Genomic DNA, 6,000 nt, shown 5'->3' with positions numbered 1-6,000 from the left:
GGGCTCCTCGGCGAGTCCTGAGCAACCTTGAGGTGAGGCAGCCTCTTCCTTTTAAGGGAGAGCTGGAGGGTGAAGCAGAGTTTCGGAAGCGGTTACGGGTGGATAAGGTGATCATGAAAATGAATCGGAAGAGCCCTCGCGACCCCTGACCCCTTCTGCCCCCCCCCTCTCCCGTTTTACACAATTAAACCGGACTGACAGACTTCAGGCGGGAACGACTCTCCCCTCAGTGCCCGGGGGGGGTGGACAGCCAACACCCCCCCACCCCCCCCGCCGGGGCCGTCTCCATTGTCAGCTCCCCGCCGGTACGGCCTGCCCTTCCCTTCCCTTCCCGGTAAGCCGAGCAGGGAAGCGGTCGAAGCACCGACCTCCCCCCGCTAGCCTTGCCTTCCTCCCGCCGCCCATCTTCCCGCCTCACAACTACCGTGACACCGGCCCCGCCGCTCCCCTCCACCACACACACACACCCCCCCCCCTCCCCTCACACACGACGCCCGCTTCTCCTCCGCGGCCGTTACCGGCACCTGCCCCCGGTCCCAGGCGGCAGGTGAGGCCGCCCCGCCCCGCTCCGCCCCGCCGCGGGGGGGGGGGGGGGGGTTGTCCGGGACCGCGTGTGTGAGGGGCCGCGGTGACGCGCCCTTTATGCCCGGTGGCGGCGCGGTGCGCGCTCCCGCCGAGCGGCGGCGGCGAGGGGGGGGGGGGGTTGTGTGTGGTGTGTGTGTGAGGGGGGGGGGGTGTAACGGGCGCCGGTCCCGCCGCTGAGGGAACAATGGCAGCGGCGGCGGCGGCGCTTCCCGGCACCTCCTGAATGGGCGCAGGCGGCCGGGGTGGGGGAGGCGGCGGCGGAGGGGCGAGGCGGGAGCCGCCCCCCCCCGTCTCTCTCCGTCCCTCCCTCCCTCCCTCCGCAGGGAACGCGGAGGCCGGCGCGGGCTGGCTGCGCGCCGCAGGGGGGGTGGGCTGGGGTGGGGTGGGGGGGGGGAAAGGGGAACGGGGGACCGGGGATCAGCCGGCCGGGAGCCGCCGTAGGCGGCGGAGCGCTGAGGGCCGGGAGCGCTGGCTCCGCCGAGGGCCCGGCGGCGGCGGCGGCGGCGGCGGCGGAGGGAGGGAGGGAGGGGGGAGGGGCGGGGGCCGGCGCGCGAGGGGAGGGAGGGAGAGGGAGGGGAGGGGGGGGAGGGGCGGGGGCCGGCGCGCGCGGGGCGGGCGCGTCCACCTGCGCGCGCCGGGGCCCCGGGCGCATGGAGCAGCGCTGAGCGCCGCAGCCACCGACCGACCGACCGACACCGACCGACCGCCGGCACCGACGACTGGCGGGCAGGGGGGGGGAACCCGCCGGCCCCGCGCGGTCGCCTCCCTCCCTCCCTCGCGGGCCCGGCGCTGAGGTGAGTCCCGCCGCGGCGGCGCTGCTTCTTCTCCCACCCCCCCCCCCCCCCCCGCTCTCCTCACACACACACACACACACACCGCGGGAGCCGCAGGGGGAGGCGGCGTGAGGCGAGCGGAGGAGGAGGAGGAGGAGGAGGAGGAGGGAGGAGGCGGCCGCCGCCGGGGCGGGAGGGGGGGGGGGGGATGCTGATGGCAGTGCCGGCCTGCGCGGCGGTGCGGGGCGCGGAGGCCTGCGGGCAAGTTACGCGGCGGCGGTGGAAGGAGCGGGGCGGCCGGTGTGTGTGTGTGTGGTGTGAGGTGAGGGGGGGGGGGGGCGGCCTGCACCGGGCAAGTTGGCGCCTCCCCCCGCGGGGCGCCGCGTTCCCCCGCCCCGGGCAGGTGCCGCGTTGGGCGGGGGCGCCGCCCCACAGGGCCCCGGGGGGGGGGGCGAGCGTGGCCGTGGCCGTGGCCCGTTCACCCACCCCCCCCGCCAAAGGCCGGCAGCGCTGCCGCCCGTCGGTGCTTCCTCCGCCTCCCCTCACGCCCCGGTGGGGTTTATTTACAGTGGCGGCTGGGGGGGGGGGGGGCTGCACTTACTTCAGCCTCGGCCAGAACAAAAAAAAAAAAAAGGGGGGGGGGGATGGGGATTTTTTTTTTATTTTTTTAACAAAAAGCCCCAACCCTGGAAGTAACTGTCATTCCGCGTATTAAACTAGAAAACTGGCTAATCAAATAAAACTGGCTCATTGTCTGAAACTCTATCCCAGCGAAAAATGCGGCTGTGAATATAATTAACCATCTGTCTAGCGAGCGGCGGAGAATTGGGTTCGTGCGGTTTTTATTCCGGTCTCTTTAATTTCTGAACCGCTTGTGCGGCCGTGCAGCGGTGGCAGCAGTAATGTGTTTTGCTTACTAAGTGTAAGATGTGACCTGTGTGTGTGCGTGGATGATGCTGAAACGGGGGGGGGGGTGCGAGGAATAATGAAATCCTCGTCTCCGAAATGAACTGTGCTGCTCACGAGCGATACGGTTTATGATATATTAACCCAAACAAGCCGTAAGGGGACCGGCGACGAAAGCAAAGGTTACGCGTTTTCTCTTGGTGATGCTATCCGGCGTTTCGCCTCCCGCTCGGAACAAGCGCAGGATGGGTGCGTATTTGGGGAATTCGTGGATGGGTGTCGCGGGTGGATGCGTGCGGCCGGAGGGGAGCCGTGCGCCTGTGCGAGCCAGGGCCTGAATGAGCGTCTTGCGTGAAAACAAAACGGCTCTGTGGTCCTTAAATCATCCCTGAGGTTTTCCCTGGCTTCTGCTCGGCGGTTTGCTCGTCCCTTCTGCCCCGCACCGGCCCCTCCGGCTGGCTTTGCCCGAAACCTCTGTGCAACCGTCAACATCCTGGTATTCAGATGTGCGTTCTTGGTGTTGGAGGTACCTGCTGTTATCGCTGGAGCAGCGTGGTAATGCGGTAACCACTGTGCCCACAGCAAAGAGTCTGCTGGAAAGTGAATCGCGTGTGTGCTTCTACACACGCTTGTGGTTGTTGGTTTTTGGGTTGGGGGTGGGGTGTTTTTTTGGTTTTTTTTTCAGTTTAGGTAAGGGAAGAATACAGAAACTAAAAAAAAACAACAGCAGTGCTCAGGCAGGTAGGATGCAATTTAAAGTCACTTCAGCTAATACCCTATGCAAGACTACATTTGTTGAGGTATGTGAACTGTGCATAAGGCAGCAGTCTTTAGTGAATCACTTTTTAAAAACAAATACTTGACAAAAGAACCAGACCTGCTAAATGGATAACAATTATGTAAGCCCATAGTAGGTTTTGATGTACGTCAAGTCTTTTAAATAAATCAACCTGTTCAGTGAATAAATCTGTTATGCACCAATGCTTTATTTTATATATATATATTTTTTTTAAAGAATAAACCTGGCTGTATATTTAAGATGTTTCTACTGAGCATGTGAATCTTGCGGCCAAGCCCCATAGCTGCCAGTGACACGAGACGAATCCGTAGGGAGGGTGGGGTGCAGGAGCACGGGGAGGAAAGGGGCACGCCGAGTAATACGATGGATATTAAAAATACACAAAGATGTGCATAAGGATTCCTAGTGATAAAATTCTCACTGATCCATGTCTTGATGGAGTATTTGCTTTGCAGTGGCAATGGCCCATACAAAGCTACATTGATTTAGCTTTCTCTGTTCGCGATGGCAGTTCTGGTGAATAATTATTTTCCCAAAAGCCCTAACTAAGGGAAGAAAGAGAGTCCCTGCTTGGCCTACACAGTAGTACAGTATCTTTGAAAGCGCGTATCCGGCTGCAAATAAAGAGAGCCAGTTCAAGTGTTACTACACTCAGCAGAAATAAAAGGGAGGCAGAAAAGGGGAGCAACCGGCCGACTTCCCCGTGCGCCTCGTCCCCCTTTCCCTCTCCGCACCTCACCCCGTGCTTTGCTTTGGGGGCCGGGGAGGGGGGATTTCTGTGGGTTTGTTTTTCCTTTTTTGTGTTTGCTGTTGCCTTTTGGAGGGGAGACTCTGGCAGCCCATTTAAATGTTGAGTTCTGAATCACGAGGAGTCTCTTTTGGATAAAAAACAAGGGGAAAATTGTGGCCAGTGGGTTTTAACTTCTGTAGCTGGTACAGGGACAGGGAGTAGGGCTGCGTGGGGCAGTGCTTTGATGGTGTCCTCTTTTTGAGGTGGTGATCCCTCGTAGATGTGTTTGTGATCGATCACGTGCGTGTCTTTTTCCCGTCTTTGGAAAGAAACATGTGAAAAGGCTCGAATGTGTCTGCAGGACCAAGAAGGACAGGAGCAAGGCTTGGGGAGAAAGTGTTCCCAAACAAAGGGGTCCGACTCAGGTTGGCATCGCGGGTGTAGGACGCAGCCATTGATACAAGGTGCAGCAGCACTTCTCAGATAATGAGCCTTTCCCATCGTAGCCAGAGTAATAACAAACCAACCGTGCTGATTTCCCCAAGCACAACAGCCAGCCGTCCCCTTAAAAGTTTATGCCCTGTCGCAAACAAAAAGCAACGTCAGGAAATAATCCTTTCCTTGGGTAGAATCCAGGGAGGAGAGCCGTGGATTCTCCAGACCTTGCCCTAGCCCTCATGTGGGGGCTGTGCAGATGCTGCCGTAGTTGGGTTTGTGTTTGGCCCTGAGAGAGGTGGGTAGTCTGAATGTTGAACACAGTAAAATTGCTATTGCTTCTCAGTAATGACAATTTTTGGTCTGCGAGGGAATTTAAAAAAAATATTCTGAGAATTGGGAGCAAAATAATTTTTATATAATCCACCTGTTACGTTCAAAGCCCTGTATTTTCACCTGGGAGAGGATTGCACTTTTTTATTTTTATGCTAGATCTTTGTGTACTTTTAGCCCCGCTTGAGTTGGCTTTATAATCATTACCTATGTATACAGTCAGGTGCTTGACGAGCCTGATTTTGTGGAAGCTGCCAGCAGTGAGTAAATGAGCCATGTGGCATAAAACCGAGCGAACCATGTTTTGCTGGTACCTTGCTCTTCCCTCCTTCCTTCCAGTTGCTTGTACGCACCCGTGGTGTCACCTGTGCAGGGGTGCGAGCTGTTCTCCTGTGGGGACCTGCCTGATTTGTTACCTCTGCGTGGTGCGAGAGGCTCGGTGGGATCTCAGCCCTTTGATTTTAGGGCTCCTGGGTGCCGTTATGATGAAACGTTAAATAATTACTGTGTGTTACATTGTTGTGTAGAAAGTGGTGAAGTTACAGATGCTGAAGATGATTAACTGTTTTAAGCATCCAGGCGTTGGGCGTGGGTTTTGCCTGAAGGATGCGCGAATTGAGGATGAGCCTTCCCGCTGTCAGTGCCATAGTGTTGGTACCATCAGTTCCCTGCCTGTGGACATGAGGGAAAATTGGTAGTATTTGGTAAAGCTGAGCTGGGGCAAAGTTTGCGGGAGGAGCTGTCAGTTCTGCAAATCAGCGTTGAACCCGCCATGTGCCTTATCCTTAGCGAAGTCGTCTTATAAACAGCAAGAGAAGGTGGCTTTAGTTCAGTAGTGCTTTGGACGGCGAGGTGGTAGTGCTGGGTAGATTTTGTTTGCAGTTCAGGGGAGTAGCATGTAATCTGTGTAATACTGCTTTTGTGTGCCTCTATTGCAAATTGATGTCTGGGGAATGACATGTAGCAAAGGCTCTAGACCAGCAGGTCTCTGATATTTTTGTAGCAATGTCTTTTTATTCAAAGCAGGTGTCATGGAGATCTTTCATCCCAGGATTTCTTTCATCCCTGGCGTTTGTTAGCTTGTGTTAAAACTTTAAATCTCGAGAATTTCTTCTGTACAGGAGGTGTTCTCATATTGCTTTTGCATGGGCTGAGCTGGATGATTATGCAGTCTCCAAACAGTGATACGTAGGAGCTGGGTCTGTGTCTGCATTGCTACGTCAGCTCTGCAAATAATACAGGGGTGTAACCCAGTGCCCTCTGGTCGCAGGAGAGGTCTGTGCCGGCTGCGTCGGAGGACGCTGCAGGGAGATCTGGGAGCGGGCAGCAATGGGGGGGTGTTGTCCATGGGCAAAGTTTTCGTCTGACCCTTAAGTATTCAGAAGGTGATTTATGCCCAGCGATGTGAGCTCATATGTGCAGTCTCGTTTGGTTTTAAC

General features: G+C 57.0%; 1 protein-coding gene across 1 annotated transcript in view; it reads left to right on the top strand.

Moving 5' to 3' along the window:
* The first annotated feature begins 1,241 nt into the window (after nt 1-1,241).
* Nucleotides 1,242-6,000, top strand: part of NEXMIF (neurite extension and migration factor) — a 171,944-nt gene continuing 167,185 nt past the window's right edge. The window contains 1 exon segment of the mRNA XM_075054122.1: nt 1,242-1,379. The gene's annotated coding sequence lies outside the window, so the exon portion shown is untranslated.

The sequence above is a fragment of the Buteo buteo genome, chromosome 22 (genome assembly GCF_964188355.1).
Source record: "Buteo buteo chromosome 22, bButBut1.hap1.1, whole genome shotgun sequence".
NCBI classification, from domain to species: domain Eukaryota; kingdom Metazoa; phylum Chordata; class Aves; order Accipitriformes; family Accipitridae; genus Buteo; species Buteo buteo.
The sequence above is the reverse complement of the archived record's forward strand: the minus strand, read 5'-3'. Positions and strand labels throughout refer to the sequence as shown.